The 19,349-nt window shown below is 44.7% G+C and overlaps 1 protein-coding gene across 4 annotated transcripts in view; it reads left to right on the top strand.

Annotated features, from left to right (window-relative positions):
• Positions 1–19,349, top strand: part of mcamb (melanoma cell adhesion molecule b) — a 214,333-nt gene that overhangs the window by 14,708 nt on the left and 180,276 nt on the right. For 2 of the 4 annotated variants that reach the window (XM_070894568.1, XM_070894569.1), the window contains exons 2-3: positions 6,157–6,195; positions 10,821–10,948. The gene's annotated coding sequence lies outside the window, so the exon portion shown is untranslated. Of the gene's footprint in view, positions 1–3,677; positions 3,831–6,156; positions 6,196–10,820; positions 10,949–19,349 lie in introns of those variants that run through there. The other 2 variants (XM_070894570.1, XM_070894571.1) reach the window with 2 other exon arrangements.

Below are 19,349 nucleotides of genomic sequence, written 5' to 3'. Positions count from 1 at the left end.
TCAGACCTCCACTACCCTCTGGGTGAAGATATTTCCCCTCGTATCTCCTCCAAACCTCCCCCTAATTACTTTAAATCTATGTGCTCTGGTTGTTGACCCGACTGCCAAAAGAAACAGGTTCTTCCTATCCACTTTATTCAGGCCCCTCATAATTTTATACACCTCAGTTAGGTCTCCCCTCAGCCACCGCTGTTTCAAAGAAAACAGACCCAGCATCTCTAATTTTTCCTCATAGCCAAAATTCTCCAGTCCAGGCAACATTCTTGTAAATCTCCTCTGCACCCTTTCCAGTGCAATCACATCTTTCCTGTAATGTGGTGAGCAGAACTGCACACAGTACTCCAGCTGTGGCCTAACCAGTGTTTTATACAGTTCAAGCATAACCTCCTTGCTCTTGTATTCCATGCCTTGACTAATAAAGGCAAGTATTCCATATGCCTTCTTGACCACCTTATCTACCTGGCCTGCTACCTTTAGGGATCTGTGGACCTGCACTCCAAGGTCCCTTTGTTCCTCTACATTTTTCAGTGTCGTACCATTTAATGTTTGGAGTGACAAAAGGCAAAAATTTGGCAGCAAGTTCGTGTCTGCTTTTTTAGGTACAGGAGATAGATGATCAGTGAATAGGGAAAGTGTCAAAATGTTGCAACAAAAACAAAATAATTTCAAAGGAATAAAGTGACACCAGAGTTTAATTTCAAAGGAGAAGAAGCTTTAATGAATTTATAATCATAGAAATATCTAAAAATGATCTAGAAAATGTTCAGGTATGTCCTGTGGCACCAACATCATTTTCACTCCATTCAATACTATTTTTAATTGCTAATTTCCTCTAATCACATAATCTTGGGGTTCAAAAACATTGCATCTCAGTCAGAGTGTGTGCTGCAGTGATGTGATGTTAGCAGCTGTCAGTCACATTGACATAGCTCTCCACTCTCGTTGAAGCCCTGTCCCACTCACACTGAAGTAGCGTCCCACTTGTGCATCAACCACACCCCTACAATAACCCAGCCTGTTAAACTCGATGGGGCCAAATTTTCTTGCTGCTCTGCCAGGCCCCTGCTACAACTCTGGCCAACAATGTTAGTTTTTGCTGCAAGGTAACACAAATGTAGAGGGAGAAACAGTTAAAGATTCAGGTCAATAACCTTTCATCAGAACCAAATCTGAAGTTCCGTTCAACATAAACAACTCTTTCCAGAATTTCTGATTCTCATCCTTGTTTACAAATCCCGCCATGGCCTCGCCCCTCCCTAGCTATGTAATCTCCTTCAGCCTCACAACCCCACCTGCGCTTCTCAAATTCTGCCCTCTTGAGCTCAACCATCAGTGGCAGTGCCTTCAGCTGCCTGTCTCCTAAGATGTGATTTGATGTCAAATTATTTTTTTGGTCTTGTAACACTCCTGTGAAGCGCCTTGGGACGTTTTACTACATTAAAGATGCTATATAAATACAAGTTGTTGTTGTTTCAGAGCTCATTGCAAAAAAGGTTGATGGAGCCACATGTTCAAAACCACTGATTTGTTTGCTGTTGTCATTTTACTTTTGCAATGCCAGCTTCTAAACTTTGTTCTTTCCCACCCACAACACATTCATGCAGACACAGCATCTGTTTCTATTTTCTGCATATCACTTAACATGAATTTGATCTGTTTTTCCTCATGACTCTCCTCATACACAGTAAGTGAAGAGATAATGGGAGCACCTTTACCTTGACCAGGACCATAGATAATTGGGACTATGTAAAGTTTTCTACAATAGTTTCAGCACTTCAGTTTCTCTAATTAATCATTTTATACCTCAAATTAAGCCCACGATCATCACAAATCAGACTTTTGGGGTGACTGGTTCATCATCATAGTCGGTCCCTCGAATGAGGATGACTTGCTTCCACACCAAAAGGGATGACTGGTTCACCACACAATCCTCTCTCCTGGTATTTGTTCTCGCTAATCCTTCCCACCCCTCTACACCCACTCATTCCAGTCTGACTATGAACAAACTGAAGTTTGGTTAGATTGCTGCCGCTGATGAGGGATAAAACAAACACAATGCTGCCAGAGGCACATTTAATAATGCACAGAATGACATTTTCCGTATGTACAAATTCTGACCAGTTGCTGCTGCTGACTCTCTTCTATTTTCATTTTATCTGTAATTAAACATAGAAACATAGAAAATAGGTGCAGGAGCAGGCCATTCAGCCCTTTGAGCCTGCACCGCCATTCAATATGATCATGGCTGAGCATTCAATCTCAATACCCCACCCCAGCCTTCTCGCCATACCCCCTGATCCCTTTAGCCGTAAGGGCCACATCTAACTCCCTTTTGAATATGTCCAACGAACTGGACTCAACAACTTGAGGAAGGACATTCTTGCTATTGAGGAAGTGCAGCGAAGGTTCACCAGACTGATTCCTGGGATGGCGGGATTGACATATGAAGAAAGACTGGATCAACTGGGCTTGTATTCACTGGAGTTCAGAAGAATGAGAGGGGATCTCATAGAAACGTTTAAAATTCTGACGGGTTTAGACAGGTTAGATGCAGGAAGAATGTTCCCAATGTTGGAGAAGTCCAGAACCAGGGGTCACAGTCTAAGGCTAAGGGGTAAGCCATTTAGGACCGAGATGAGGAGAAACTTCTTCACCCAGAGAGTGGTGAACCTGTGGAATTCTCTACCACAGAAAGTTGTTGAGGCCAATTCACTCAATATATTCAAAAAGGAGTTAGATGTAGTCCTTACTACTCGGGGGATCAAGGGGTATGGCGAGAAAGCAGGAATGGGGTATTGAAGTTGCATGTTCAGCCATGAACTCATTGAATGGCGGTGCAGGCTCGAAGGGCCGAATGGCCTATCCCTGCACCTATTTTCTATGTTTCTATGCTCTATGCGAAGCTCTTTCACGGCAAATGAGCCAAAGCTTGGCAGCAGAAACGTTAGAAGGACACCCTCAAAGCCTCCCTGGTAAAGTGCGACATCACCACTGATACCTGGGCATCCCTGGCCAAAGACCGCCCTAGGTGGAGAAAGTGCATCCGAGAGGGCGTTGAACTCTTCGAAACTCAACGCTGCAAGCGTGAAGAGGTCAGGCGCAGGCAGCGGAAGGAGCGTGCGGCAAATTAGTCACACCCCTTCCCCCGACGAATGTCTGTTCCACCTGTGACAGGGTCTGTGGCTCTCGCATTGGACTGTTCAGCCACCAAGGGACTCACTTTAGGAGTGGAAGCAAGTCTTCCTCGATTCCGAGGGACTGCCTATGATGATGATGATGACAGTTAGAAACAGGTGCAGTAAACTAAGACTATGTCTTTTTCCATAAAACGGGGGCATTTTACGAGTCTCTGCTGCCAGTGTAAATTTCATCCACCGGAAGCAGAAATCAGAAATTTGAGTGCACCCCAGCTGTGATTTTTCAACCAATAAAGTTTTGGGCAATGAGCATCCGAATTTCTATTTGTAAGGCTATTCATCAGTGCAGACTTATAAAATTACCCCCAATGTGTTTTCCCATTTTTATCCAGCAACACAATTGAGTACAAATAAGGGATACTTTAATCTGGTCCAAGGTCCTTGCTTTCTGACCCTTTCACCAATCCTTTGCACATCCTGTGTTGCACTTAAAACGCTGCAGTTGGATTTCAAAAACCCTCAATCCATCCCCCTCTCCTGACATGACGTAAAACAATATTTTCAAAGGATCTACTGATTCTTTGACCAAAATTGAGTTGGCCATCTGCTCCGCACGACCTGCTCCACCAGTTTACCACGGAATTGGAGCTGAAGGTGGATTCACTCTGGAGCATCCACGATGCTGAGAATGACGTGAGTATCACGTGTAGTGAGTTGGTCTTACCGCAGGAGAAGGGTCCACAGCCAGATAGGGAATGGAAGACCAACAGGAAGAGCAGTGCAAGAAAGATAGTGCAGGAGTCCCCTGTGGTCATCCCCCTGCAAAACAGATACACTGCTTTGAGTACTGTTGGGGAGGATGACTCATCAGGGAACTTGCAGGGAACATTAAGGCTGATTGCAAAAGTTTCTATAGGTATGTAAAGAGAAAGAGGTTAGTAAAGACAAATGTAGGTCCCCTGCAGTCAGAATCAGGGGAAGTCATAACGGGGAACAAAGAAATGGCAGACCAATTGAACAAGTACTTTGGTTCAGTATTCACTAAGGAGGACACAAACAACCTTCCGGATATAAAAGTGGTCAGAGGGTCTATTAAGGAGGAGGAACTGAGGGAAATCTTTATTAGTCAGGAAATTGTGTTGGGGAAATTGATGGGATTGAAGGCCGATAAATCCCCAGGGCCTGATGGACTGCATCCCAGAGTACTTAAGGAGGTGGCCTTGGAAATAGCGGATGCATTGACAGTCATTTTCCAACATTCCATTGACTCTGGATCAGTTCCTATCGAGTGGAGGGTAGCCAATGTAACCCCACTTTTTAAAAAAGGAGGGAGAGAGAAAGCAGGGAATTATAGACCGGTCAGCCTGACCTCAGTAGTGGGTAAAATGATGGAATCAATTATTAAGGATGTCATAGCAGCGCATTTGGAAAATGGTGACATGATAGGTCCAAGTCAGCATGGATTTGTAAAAGGGAGATCATGCTTGATAAATCTTCTGGAATTTTTTGAGGATGTTTCCAATAAAGTGGACAAAGGAGTACCAGTTGATGTGGTATATTTGGACTTTCAGAAGGCTTTCGACAAGGTCCCACACAGGAGATTAATGTGCAAAGTTAAAGCACATGGGATTGGGGGTAGTGTGCTGACGTGGATTGAGAACTGGTTGTCAGACAGGAAGCAAAGAGTAGGAGTAAATGGGTACTTTTCGGAATGGCAGGCAGTGACTAGTGGGGTACCGCAGGGTTCTGTGCTGGGGCCCCAGCTGTTTACATTGTACATTAATGATTTAGACGAGGGGATTAAATGTAGTATCTCCAAATTTGCGGATGACACTAAGTTGGGTGGCAGTGTGAGCTGCGAGGAGGATGCTATGAGGCTACAGAGTGACTTGGATAGGTTAGGTGAGTGGGCAAATGCGTGGCAGATGAAGTATAATGTGGATAAATGTGAGGTTATCCACTTTGGTGGTAAAAACAGAGAGACAGACTATTATCTGAATGGTGACAGATTAGGAAAAGGGAAGGTGCAACGAGACCTGGGTGTCATGGTACATCAGTCATTGAAGGTTGGCATGCAGGTACAGCAGGCGGTTAAGAAAGCAAATGGCATGTTGGCCTTCATAGCGAGGGGATTTGAGTACAGGGGCAGGGAGGTGTTGCTACAGTTGTACAGGGCCTTGGTGAGGCCACACCTGGAGTATTGTGTACAGTTTTGGTCTCCTAACTTGAGGAAGGACATACTTGCTGTTGAGGGAGTGCAGCGAAGATTCACCAGACTGATTCCCGGGATGGTGGGACTGACCTATCAAGAAAGACTGAATCAACTGGGCTTGTATTCACTGGAGTTCAGAAGAGTGAGAGGGGACCTCATAGAAACGTTTAAGATTCTGACGGGTTTGGACAGGTTGGATGCAGGAAGAATGTTCCCAATGTTGGGGAAGTCCAGAACCAGGGGTCACAGTCTAAGGATAAGGGGTAAGCCATTTAGGACCGAGATAAGGAGAAACTTCTTCACCCAGAGAGTGGTGAACCTGTGGAATTCTCTACCACAGGAAGTAGTTGAGGCCAATTCACTAAATATATTCAAAAGGGAGTTAGATGAAGTCCTTACTACTCGGGGGATCAAGGGGTATGGCGTGAAAGCAGGAAGTGGGTACTGAAGTTTCATGTTCAGCCATGAACTCGTTGAATGGCGGTGCAGGCTAGAAGGGCTGAATGGCCTGCTCCTGCACCTATTTTCTATGTTTCTATGTTAAGTATTGGAGGTGAAAGTTACCCAAAATATGCTACCAGGGCCACTGATTTACAGTGCCCAAATAAATGGAACTCTGTTTTTATTGCATAGAATTTGGGGATTTTTACTAGTGTTTTTGGGATTAAATTTGGTAAATTGGAGTCTTTTTCTGTGCAAACTGAATGAGCGTCTTGATTATGATGTCAAAAGCAAAATACTGGGGATGATTATTATGCAGTTTGGATATGCGTTTAATTTTTATCTTTTCCTTTTTTTAAACATCAGGACATGCAGGAAATTATGGGAAGATGTTCACAGTTCCAAGTAAGTAGCAGAAGTGGGATGGACTGTTCATGGGGATTGGCAATAGTGGAAGGTTAAGCTTTACGTATTACTGGGGTGGTGCTGGAGCCTGGCAATTCTACGCTTCCGGTGTCCCTGACGACGACGTGTGCAGGAAGTGTATCCAGCTGCAGCTCCTGACGGACCGCATTGCGGCACTGGAGCTGCGGGTGGATTCACTCTGGAGCATGCACAATGCTGAGAAAGACCGTGAATAGCACGTTTAGTGAGTTGGTCTTACCACAGGAAAAGGGTACACAGCCAGATAGGGGATGGGAGACCAACAGGAAGAGCAGTTCAAGGAAGGTAGTGCAGGGGCCCCCTGCGGTCACCCCCCTGCAAAACAGATACACCGCTTTGGATACTGTTGAGGGGAGGGCAGTAGCAGCCAAGTTCATGGCACCGTGGGTGGCTCTGCTGCACAGGAGGGCAGGAAAAAGAGTGGGAGAGTTATAATGATAGGGGATTCAATTGTAAGGGAAATAGATGACATTTCTGCGGCCGCAACCGAGACTCCAGGATGGTATGTTGCCTCCCTGATGCAAGGGCCAAGGATGTCTCGGAGCGGGTGCAGGGCATTCTGAAAAGTGAGGGTGGACAGCCAGTTGTCGTGGTGCATATAGGTACCAACGATATAGGTTTTAAAAAAAGGGATAAGGTCCTACAAGGCGAATTTAGGGAGCTAGGAGCTAAATTAAAAAGTAAGACCTCAAAAGTAGTAATCTCAGGATTGCTACCAGTGCCACGTGCTAGTCAGAGTAGGAATCGCAGGATAGCACAGATGAGAATATGTGGCTTGAGGAGTGGTGCAGCAGGGAGGGGTTCAAATTCCTGGGACATTGGAACTGGTTCTGGGGGAGATGGGACCAGTACAAACCGGACGGTCTGCGCCTGGGCAGGACTGGAACCAATGTCATCGGGGGAGTGTTTGCTGGTGCTGTTGGGGAGGGGTTAAACTAATATGGCAGGGGAATGGGAACCTATGCAGGGAGACAGAGGGAAGTAGAACGGGGGCAGAAGCAAAAGATAGAAAGAAGAAAAGTAAAAGTGGAGGGCAGAGAAACCTAAGGCAAAAAGGGCCACATTACAGCAAAATTCTAAAGGGGCAAAGCGTGTTAAAAAGACAAGTCTGAAGGCTCTGTGCCTCAATGCAAGGAGTATTCGGAATAAGGTGGACGAATTAACTGCGCAGATAGCAGTTATCAGGTATGATGTAATTGGCATCACAGAGACATGGCTCCAGGGTGACCAAGGCTGGGAACTCAACATCCAGGGGTATTCAACATTTAGGAAGGGTATACAGAAAGGAAAAGGAGGCGGGGTGGCATTGCTGGTTAAATAGGAAATTAATGCAATAGTAAGAAAGGACATTAGCTTGGATGATGTGGAATCGGTATGGGTGGAGCTGCGGAATACTAAGGGGCAGAAAACGCTTGTGGGAGTTGTGTATAGACCACCAAACAGTAGTAGTAAGGTTGGGGACAGCATCAAACAAGAAATAAGGAATGCATGCAATAAAGGTTCAGCAGTTATCATGGGTGACTTTAATCTATATATTGATTGGACTAACCAAACTGGTAGCAATGCGGTGGAGGAGGATTTTCTGGAGTGTATTCGGGATGGTTTTCGAGACCAATATGTCGAGGAACCAACTAGAGGGCTGGCCATCCTAGACTGGGTGATGTTTAATGAGAAAGGACTAATTAGCAATCTTCTTGTGCGAGACCCCTTGGGGAAGAGTGACCATAATATGGTAGAATTCTTTATTAAGATGGAGAGTGACACAGTTAATTCAGAAACTAGGGTCCTGAACTTAAGGAAAGGTAACTTCGACGGTATGAGGCGTGAATTGGCTAGAATAGACTGGCAAATGATACTTAAAGGGTTGACGGTGGCTAAGTAGTGGCAAACATTTAAAGATCACATGGATGAACTTCAGCAATTGTACATCCCTGTCTGGAGTAAAAATAAAACTGGGAAGGTGGTTCAACCGTGGCTAACAAGGGAAATTAAGGATAGTGTTAAAACCAAGGAAGAGGCATATATATTGGCTAGAAAAAGCAACAAACCTGAGGACTGGGAGAAATTTAGAATTCAACAGAGGAGGACTAAGGGTTTAATTAAGAGGGGGAAAATAGTGTGCGAGAGGAAGCTTGCAGGGAACATAAAAACTGACTGCAAAAGCTTCTATAAATATGTGAAGAGAAAAAGATTAGTGAAGACAAACGTAGGTCCCTTGCAGTCGGATTCAGGTGAATTTATAATGGAGAACAAAGAAATGGCAGACCAATTGAACAGATACTTCGGTTCTGTCTTCATGAAGGAAGACACAAATAACCTTCCGAATGTACTAGGGGACAGTGGATCTAGTGAGAAGGAGGAACTGAAGGAAATCCTTAATGGACGGGAAATTGTGTTAGGGAAATTGATGGGATTGAAGGCCGATAAATCCCTGGGGCCTGATAGTCTGCATCCCAGAGTACTTAAGGAAGTGGCCCTAGAAATAGTAGATGCATTGGTGATCATTTTCCAACAGTCTATCGACTCTGGATCAATTCCTATGGACTGGAGGGTAGCTAATGGAGGGAGGGAGAAAACGGGAAATTATAGACCGGTTAGCTTGACATCAGTAGTGGGGAAAATGTTGGAATCAATTATTAGGAATGAAATAGCAGCGCATTTGGAAAGCAGTGACAGGATCGGTCCAAGTCAGCATGGATTTATGAAAGGGAATCATGCTTGATGAATCTCCTGGAATTTTTTGAGGATGTAACTAGCAGAGTGGACAAGGGAGAACCAGTGGATGTGGTGTATTTGGACTTTCAAAAGGCTTTTGACAAGGTCCCGCACAAGAGATTGGTGTGCAAAATTAAAGCACAGGGTATTGGGGGTAATGTACTGATGTGGATAGAGAACCAGTTGGCAGACAGGAAGCAGAGAGTCGGGATAAATGGGTCCTTTTCAGAATGGCAGGCAGTGACTAGTGGGGTGCCGCAGGGCTCAGTGCTGGGACCCCAGCTCTTTACAATATACATTAACGATTTGGATGAAGGAATTGTGTAATATCTCCAAGTTTGCAGATGACACTAAACTGGATGGCGGTGTGAGCTGTGAGGAGGATGCTAAGAGGCAGCAGGGTGACTTGGACAGGTTAGGTGAGTGGGCAAATGCATGGCAGATGCAGTATAATGTGGATAAATGTGAGGTTATCCATTTTGGGGGCAAAAATACGAAGGCAGAATATTATCTGAATGGCGGCAGATTAGGAAAAGGGGAGGTGCAACGTGACCTGGGTGTCATGGTTCATCAGTCATTGAAAGTTGGCATGCAGGTACAGCAGATGGTGAGGAAGGCAAATGGTACGTTGGCCTTCATAGCTAGGGTATTTGAGTATAGGAGCAGGGGAGGTCTTACTGCAGTTGTACAGGGCCTTGGTGAGGCCTCACCTGGAATATTGTGTTCAGTTTTGGTCTCCTAATCTGAGGAAGAATGTTCTTGCTATTGAGGGAGTGCAGCGAAGGTTCACCAGACTGATTCCAGGGATGGCTGGACTGACATATGAGGCGAGACTGGATCAACTAGGCCTTTATTCACTGGAGTTTAGAAGGATGAGAGGGAATCTCATAGAAACATGAAAGATTCTGACGGGACTGGACAGGTTAGATGCGGGAAGAATGTTCCCGATGTTGGGGAAGTCCAGAACCAGGGGACATAGTCTTAGGATAAGGGGTAGGCCATTTAGGACTGAGATGAGGAGAAACTTCTTCAGTCAGAGAGTTGTTAACCTGTGGAATTCCCTGCCGCAGAGAGTTGTTGATGCCAGTTCATTGGATATATTCAAGAGGGAGTTAGATATGGCCCTTATGGCTAAAGAGATCAAGGGGTATGGAGAGAAAGCAGGAAAGGGGTGCATGATCAGCCATGATCTTATTGAATGTTGGTGCAGGCTCGAAGGGCCGAATGGCCTACCCCTGCACCTATTTTCTATGTTTCTATGATGGGGAGGAACGAATGGTCAAAAGAGAGGGAGAAGGTATGGGCACTTGGGGCAAGAGTGAGTAGCTAGTGTCAGAAAGACATGAGTGTTCACAAATGGTAGGAGAAAGCGGGAAGGGGCACTCAGGCAGGATGTGGTAGGACGGAGTAGTATCAGCCTTGGCTAAACAGAAGCACTCCCACCTCTGAGTCAGAAGGTTGTAAGTTCAAATCTCATTTCAGGATTTGAGCACAATTCCTCTGACAATTCAGTGCAGTACTGAGGGAGTGTTGCACTGTCGGAAGTGACCTTTTTTTAAATGAAACGTTAAACCATAACCCTATCAGCCAACCCAGGTGGACTTGAACGATTCTACAGCAATATTTTAAAAGAAGGGGACTTCTCCTAGTGTCCTAACCAATATTTATCCTTTAAACAATACTGCTAAGAACAGATTTACTGGTCATTCATTTCATTGCTGTTTGTGGGATCTTGTTGTGTGCAAATTAGCTGCTTTATTTGCATAATTATAACTGTAATCATAGTTCAAAAATAATTCACTGGCAATAACATGCTTTAGGATGTCCTGAGGATGTGAAAGGTACTATATAAATGTATGTTCTTTCTTTAGTCCTAAATTTCAACGAGTGGCCAGAAGCAGTTGTGAGGAAAGGAATGGCAGAAGGCTGGGCAACACGATGAAATAGCAGACCCAATTGAGCGACAGCTGGAAGGGCCATATCATCTGGCCAATCAGAGGTAAGTGCAGGAAAGGTTGGTTCAGCTGGGAGGACTAAATGAGCGCCATTAATCACCTCAATGAAATCGGTAAGAAATGTTTACATGTTAGCAATAGCGTAACAGAAATAGAGTGATGGAAATAGCGTGCGTGTGACAGAAAATCATGTTGGAATAAATTATTACAGGAAGTTAGTGATACTTGACTCATTGAGTCATTAAAAAAATTGAAACATATAAAATTCGTCGGGCTTGACAGCGTCGATGCTGAGAGGCTGTTTTACCTGGCTGGAGGTGATTGTTGTTGTTGAGAAGAGAAATTGGGGAGATCCTTTGTCAACAAACTATAACACATTTGTGCAACAAGGGACTAGGGAAGGCTATTGAACCAGACAGTATGTGAATTTAAGAGAGAATTAGATGCATTTGTGGTGGGAGAAGAATTGAATGATATGGTGGAGCCCATTTATGAAAAAACATTGCTAGATTTTTTTGGGACCTAATAACATTGTTTTGTTTCCAAATTTTATTATGTTTTAAAGATTCTTATTCCCACATATGGAATCAGGACTGTGGCTGTATATAAATTGTGTGGATCATCAAATCAAACATTATCAGATCTTGCACATTGGGAAGCACTTCCAATCCAAATGTCAGCATTAACATGGGAAAGTTTATAAGTGTAACCTTTCTGTTGGCAGAGAAATGTATCGAGGCAGGCATTTTTAACCACCAGACTGTAGCCCCTAGGAGTCTGTGAAATGATCGTAGTGATTTTTTTTTAGGTTGCATTGTAGTTTGTATAAGAATGTGAAACTTCTTTTAATTATTTTGTCCAAAAGAGACAAAAGACCCACTAAAGGTTAAGCCTCTCATCAGGGAATGTCAGCTCTCAGATTCCTAACTCTTTCTTTCTTTCTCTTTTTCTGGAACTTAAACTTTAGGCAGCTTCTATATGCTCACCATCTTGAAATCTCAGTGAATCAGTGGGTAAATGTATTGCCTTTTGTGATACTGAGCAATAAAAAGCAGGAAGCCCTAGATTTGATTCTTGGTCTGTGCTGAATTAGCCAGTGTGATCCAGAGTGGCGTTAGTGGCACGATATCTGAGCTCAGCACTCCTAGGTTAGGCAGGATAAATCAGCCAGTGACAGCTACTGGAAAGTGAATGTTGTTAAATAGCCTGTTGACATTTCCTATCAGGTTCAAACATAAAGAATGGTGAGGAACTGGAGGCTATTTAGAGCCTCTGCGAATGTGTGGCAAGTGTCTGTGCCACAGGAGAAGTGGAACAAAATGGGAAAACAACCATAAAAGAACTACTATTATTGTGAACAGACCTAATAGCATGCACAGCACGAGTATTAACACAGTGCAAACAGGGGCTTGATGATCTAGGTCCACAGCGGTAAGTTCCCAATCTTTTTAAATCTGTGGGTCGGTAAGTGGGGTGTGGGGAGCAGCAGAGTTACCAGATTTTTTCTCGAGAGAAATAAAGGAAAAACTATGGATGGGAAACCCTTGGCTACAGTGTTGTGTCTAACCCCCTCGGGATATTCACCTGTGTCAACTAAACAATTTAAGTTGTAAATTCCTCCTCAGTGAATATTCTACAATATTTCACCCAGTTTATAGCCTACATGCACAATCATCCTCTGTGCTAATAAAGAATTAGCATTTCATGACCTCAAGGCATCCCAAAGTACTTCACAGTCAATGGAGTACTTTTGGAATGACATTCTTGCAATGTAGGGCAACGTGGCAGCCAATTTGTGCACAGCAAGGTCCCACAAACAACAATGAGGTAATAACCAGATAAACTGTTTTTGGGTGCTGTTGGTTGACGGATAAGTATTTCCCAGGACACTGGGAGAACTCCCATTCTCTCTTTGCCTATTGCTCATTCCCAGCTAGCATTGCAATATCAGGTACTTTGCTGCCCATATACACATCAAAAAGGTGACCAATGCATTGGAGTGTGTGTTAAATGGGAGTTAATGTTTCTGTCCATTTTTAGCACACTTACAAGCATACACAAGTTTACCCATTATAGTTCCTTTGAGTTCAGCATGATTGCAACTAATACACATCGCAGTAGTTAAGCAGAATGCCTGTAATAATGCTGCTGAATCACCTGCTAACCATCATAATAGGCATATCATTACTGGAAATAATGCAATGTATCGGTCCAGCTGTAGAGTGTTACAATTTGAGCCTCCTGAGGGAACAAAGAGATCCCAAAAATTCCACTTCATGGAAGAGACATTTCAGATAGCTGATGAGAAGGTGAAATGTGCTCTGTGGGTTAGGAGTGCATCTCACCAATAAACAGGCATTGAAGGTGTGTAGAGGCATGCATATAATTTCTGGTGTGTCACCTCTAGAACTCGACATGCAGCCAAAAAGCAGCATACAGAGAGTACTTTGCAAACTGAAGTTGGAAACACAGTGAGTGCTTTTGTACTGTCAGTTCTATCTGTGCATAACACTAGTTAATCAATAATCTTTCTAGCCTGTTCTAAATGTTCTGAAATATACTCAGCACCTCTTTTTATAGTCATAAGAAATAGGAGGGGGAGTAGGCCATTCAGCCCTTCAAGCCTGCTCCGACAGGATAAACTGAAGAAGCTGGGGTTGTTCTCCTTATAGCAGAGAAGGTTGAGAGGAAATTTGATAGAGGTGCTCAAAATTATGAGGGGTCTAGACAGAGTAGAAAGACAGAAACTGTCCCCATTGGCAGAAGGGTTGTGAACCAGACATAGATTTAAGGTGATTGGCAGAAGTACAATTTTACGCAGTGAGTGGTTAGTATCTGGAATGCACTGCCTGAGAGGATGGTGGAGACAGATTCAATCGTGGCTTTCAAAAGGGAAATGGATAAGTACCTGAAGAAAAAAAAAATGCAGGGTTATGGGGAAAAGGTGGGGCGGGAGAGTGGGACTAGCTGAAGTGTTCTTGCAGAGAGTCAGCATGGGCTCGATGGGCCAAATGGCCTCTTGTTGTGCTGTACCCATTTTATGATTCTATGATTTAATAAGATCATGACTGACCTACCTCAACTCCACTTTCCTCCACTATCCCCATATGTCTTGATTCCCTTCAAAAATCTATTGATCTCTGTCTTAAATATACTCAATGACTGAGCATCTGCAGCTATCTGTGGTAGAGAATTCCAAAGATTCACAACCCTTTGAGTAAAGAAATTTCTCCTACTCTCTGTCCTAAATTGCTGACCTCTTGTGACCCCTAGTTCTAGACTCCCCAGCCAGGGGAAACATACTCCCAGCATCCACCCTGTTAAGTATGAAAGAACTCCACAAGACTGAGTACTGTGAGCTAAAACTGATGTGACCTTAGACTCTTTAATACAACTCTAGAGCCTAAGCAGCACGGCAGACAACCTTTTATACTCCGTTGCACGAGGTGTGCAGGTGACCCTTAGGCCTCCAACAGTTGCGCCCTCTGGTGGTAAGTCTTATACGGTTACAATGTTTACATACATAACGCACCCTGTTAAGCCCTTTATGAATTTTATATGTTTCAATTAAATCACCTTCTAAGCTCCAGGAATATAGGGCTCAAGTTTCGGCCTCAGTTGCTCCTGATTTTTTGGAGCAACTGGTGTAGAACGGAGTATCTTAGAAATTCAAATTCTCGGCATTTAGTTTGCTCCCGTTCTAGTCAGTTAGAACAGTTTCACTTTGGAACAGAATTTATTTTTCAAAAGGGGGCGTGTCCGGCCACTTACGCCTGTTTTCAAAGTTTCGGCAGTGAAAACTTACTCCAAACTAACTTAGAATGGAGTAAGTGAAGATTTTTGTACGCTCGAAAAAACCTTGTCCACACTTTAGAAAATCAGGCGTAGGTTACAAATCAGACGTAGGGAATGGGGGGGTGGTTTAAAGGGAAGTTTACAAACATTAAACACTTCAGTTTACAAATAAAGAGCCATCATCAATAATAAATGATAAAAACATCAATAAATCAACCGATAAATCAATCAAAAAAAATTAGTAAGAAATAATTTTTAAAAAATCAATAAATAAAACATTTTCTACTTACCGACTGCAGCACTGGAAGCCCTCCAACAGCGTGCTGGGATGCCCCCCCCCCCCACAGTGTGTCTCTGTCAGTGTCTCTATCTCTTTGTCTGTCTATGTCTCTCACTCTCTGTCTGTCAGTGTGTCAGAAGGGGGAGGGATGGGGGAGAGGGGAGGGGATTGGTTCGGGTAGGGGGAGGGAGGGAGTGCGGGTCGGGTCGGTTCGGGCAGGGGGTGGCAGAGGGAGGTCGGGTTGGTTTGTGTCGGGGGAGGGAGATCAGGTCGGGGTGGGGGTCGGGAGCGCGGGTGTCGGGTCGGGGTCCAGTCTGGGGGTGGGGGGGGGGAGGGGGAGCGGGAGTCTGGTCGGGAGGAAGCAGGAGCTGGGCGTGGGAGGCAGCCTTATGCACGCAGCCCCAGTGAGGCCATTCGGCCAGGGCTAGGAGCTGCGTGCTTCGGGCCCCTCCCACACAGTTTTGGGCGCCTGGAGCTTCTGCACATGCGCGCCCACTGTAGTGCGCATGTGCAGAGGTCCCGGCACTGTTTTCAGCACAGGGACCTAGCTCCGCCCCCCACAGCTCGTGCTGCGCCATGCCCGGCTCCAGAGGACCAGCAGGGAGCCGGAGAATCTGTAAGTTTTTTTTAGGCGCACTTTGTGGCGCGAAAAACGGGCGTCCAGGTCGAAACTTGGGCCCATTGACCTAGCCTACTCAATCTCTCCTCATAGTACAATCCCCTCATCCCAGGAATCAATCTAGTGAACCTTTGTTGCAGTCTCTCTAAGGCAAGTGTATCCTTCCGTTGGTAAGGAGAACAAAACTGTACACAATACTCCAGCTGTAGTCTCACCAAAGCTCTATATAATTGCAGCAAGACTTCCTTACTCTTATAATCCAACCCCCTTTCAATAAAGGCTAACATACCATTTGCTTTCCTAATTGCTTGCTGTAGCTGCATGCTAACTTTTGGTGATTTGTGTACAAGGACACCCAGTCCCTCTAATACCAACATTTCCAGTCTCTCACCATTTTAAAAAGTATTCTGCTTTTCTATGTTTCCGACCACAAGTGGATAACTTGAATCTCTCTTTTTATTATTTAAACACCTCAATTAAATCACCCCTCAATCTTCTAAACTCAAGGGAACCCAAACCAAGTTTATGCAACCTGTCCTTGTAATTTAAGCCCTGGTGAATCTGCTGTCCCCCTCCAAGACCAATATATGCTTCTTGAGGTGAGGCACCCAAAACTGAGTGCAGTAATTCAGATGGGGTCTGACTAAGGCTCTATGCAACTGAAGCATCACTTTTTAATTTTTGTATTCCAACCCACATGAGATACTCCAGTACTGCCTGTAGTCTATACATTGAAGTTACAAATGGAGACCAGCCATTCGTCCCAACCAGTCCGTTTGTGGTGGTGTTTACCTTCAGGTGAACAAAACGTTTTTCTAATCACACTTACCCATCCTGTTCCCATATCCCTGCAACCTTTTTTCCTTCATCCACATATCCAATCTAATCTGAATCCTTGATCAGGGACTCCCCGTGCTAACTGGTGCCAGTTGGAAGATCATGGATTCTGCAGACCTCGAGTTTCCACCCATTCCAATTAATAGACCGAACATCAGGTGTCTGTAATTCTCCAACCGGTGTCCTCCGAGGGCTACTTTGTGACAATGCTGTCTGATGGGAGAATCATCCTTATTTTTATTCTTTGTATTTTGCTGTGTATTGCTACATTCTTCTATATTGATGTTACCTGAGGTGTATTAATCTGTTGTGAATTGTTAGTCTTTGTTGTGTTCTGCAACTGGCTGCATTGTTAATCATTCTGTTACATTATTCTTTGTTTTTTATTCTATGATCCATTGTTATTCAGGAATACCCTCCCTAAACCTCTCCATTTCTCTACCTCTCTCTCCTTAAGAGATTCTCCTTAAAACCTACCTCTCTCTACCAAGCTTTTGATCAACTATCCTATTATCGCCATACTATAAAACAGAAAATGCTGGAAATACTCAGCAAGTTAGACAGCACCCATGGAGAGAGAAACAGAGTTAACGTTTCAGGTCGATGACCTTTCATCAGAACTGGAAAAAGTTACAGATGTAACCGGTTTTAAGCAAGTACAGAGACAGGAGAGACGGAAAGAAAGAACAAAAGGGAAAGCCTCTGATAGGGTGGAGGGCAGGAGTGATTAAATGACAAACGAGATGATGGTGCAAGGCAGGTGGTAATGGGACAAGTAAAGAAACAAATTATGGCTTAAGAGGAGCTGTAAATGGCAACAACAGAATGATTACCAGCACCTGCTGTCCAAAAAATATTTGCAGTGGTTACGGTCTGAAATTGTTGAACTTAACGTTGAGTCCAGAAGGTTGTAAAGTGCCTATTCGAAAGATGAGTTGCTGTTCCTTGAGCTTCCATGCGCATCATTGGAACAGTGTTAGGGGGCTAAGGAAGGGGGGTCAGAGTAGGAATGGAATGGACAATTAAAATGGTAAGTGACCAGAAGCTCTGTCTGAACTGTCTGAACGCTTGCGGACTGAACGGAGGTGTTCCGCAAAACTCATCCAATCTGCATTTGGTCTCCCCAATGTAGAGACCTCACCGTGAGCAGCACATGTAGGACATTAAAATGAAAAAATTACGTAAATTGCTGTTTCACCTGGAAGGAGTGTTTGGGGCTCTGGACGGTGGGAAAGGAGGAGGGGAAAGGGCAGATGTTGCATCTTGCACAGGAAGGTGCCATGGACAGGGGAGTGGGTGTTGGGGGTGATGGAAGAGTGGCCCAGAGTGTGTCGGTGGGAACTGTTCCTTTTGAAATGCTGAAAGAAGATGGGAGAGGAAGATGTGTTTGGTGGCGGCATCCTATTGGAGGTGGCGGAAATGGCAGGGGATGATCCATTGAATGTGGAGGCTTGTGGGGTAAAAGGTGAGGATAAGGGGAACCCTGTCATGGTTCTAAGAGGGAGGGGAAGGGGTGAGGGCTAAAGTGCTGGAAATTGGACAGACACGGTCGAGGGCCCTGTCAACCACGGTGGAGAGGAATCCTCGGTTGAGGAAAATGGAAGACATATTGGACGCATTGGTATGGAAAGTGGCATCGGTTGAACAGATGCGATGGAGAAACTGGGAGAATGGAATAGAGTAATTGCAGGAAGCGGGGTATAATCAAGATAGCTGTGGGAGTCAGTAGGCTTATGGTTGACAGCCTATCCCCAGAAATGGAGGTATAAAAGTTGAGGTAGGGAAGAGTTGGAGATGGACCATGTGAAGGCTAGTGAGGGGTGAAATTTCAAGCAAATTCGATTACATTTTCTAGTTCGGGTGAGAGCAAGAAATGGCACCGATACAGTGATCAATGTACCAGAAATAGATGTCAGTGAGGAGACCTCAGTAGGACTGGAACAAAGAATGTTCCGTATATCCCACGAAAAAGCAGGTATAACCAGGACCCATACGGGTTCCCACAGCGACACCTTTTATTTGGAGGAAGATGAGAGAAGTCAAAGAAGAAATTGTTGAATGCAAGACCAAGTTCAGCCAAGCAGGAGGGTGGTGGTGGATGGGGACTTGTTGGGCCTCCGTTCAAGGAAGAAACAGAGGGCCCGCAGACAATGTTCTCCGCTGCGCAGCTCTCGCTAATGCGTGAAATTGTGAATGGGCCGCGCAGCCCCTTAAAGGGGCCATGCACCCCAAAAAAATATTTTTACAGGGAACATTGCGCGCAGGCTGTCCTGGTGGTGATGGAGGTGTAGAGGGACTGTCGTCCTGGTGAAAAGGCGACGGTTAGGGCCAGGAAACTTAAAACTGTTAGTGGTGGAGGGTGTCAGAAGAGACCCTTTTGCCTTGTACCATCATCCCTTTTGTCATTCAGCCTTCCACCCTATCACAGACATAAACATAGAAAATAGGTACAGGAGTAGGCCATTTGGCCCTTCGGCCCTTCGAGCCTGCACCACCATTCAATAAGATCATGGCTGATCATTCCCTCAGTACCCCTTTCCTGCTTTCTCTCCATACCCCTTGATCCCTTTAGCCGTAAGAGCCACATCTAACTCCCTCTTAAATATATCCAATGAACTGGCATCAACGACTCTCTGTGGCAGAGAATTCCACAGGTTAACAACTCTGAGTGAAGAAGTTTCTCCTCATCTCAGTCCTAAATGGCCTACCCCTTATCCTAAGGCTATGTCCCCTGGTTCTGGACTTCCCCAACATCGGGAACATTCTTCCCACATCTAATCTGTCCAGTCCCATCAGAATCTTATACGTTTCTATGAGATCCCTTTTCATCCTTGTAAACTCCAGTGAATAAAGACCCAGTTGATCCAGTCTCTCCTCATATGACAGTCCAGCCATCCCTAGAATCAGTCTGGTG

The sequence above is a fragment of the Pristiophorus japonicus genome, chromosome 11 (genome assembly GCF_044704955.1).
Source record: "Pristiophorus japonicus isolate sPriJap1 chromosome 11, sPriJap1.hap1, whole genome shotgun sequence".
In the NCBI taxonomy this organism is placed as follows: domain Eukaryota; kingdom Metazoa; phylum Chordata; class Chondrichthyes; family Pristiophoridae; genus Pristiophorus; species Pristiophorus japonicus.
This window is presented reverse-complemented; position numbering and strand designations above follow the sequence as displayed.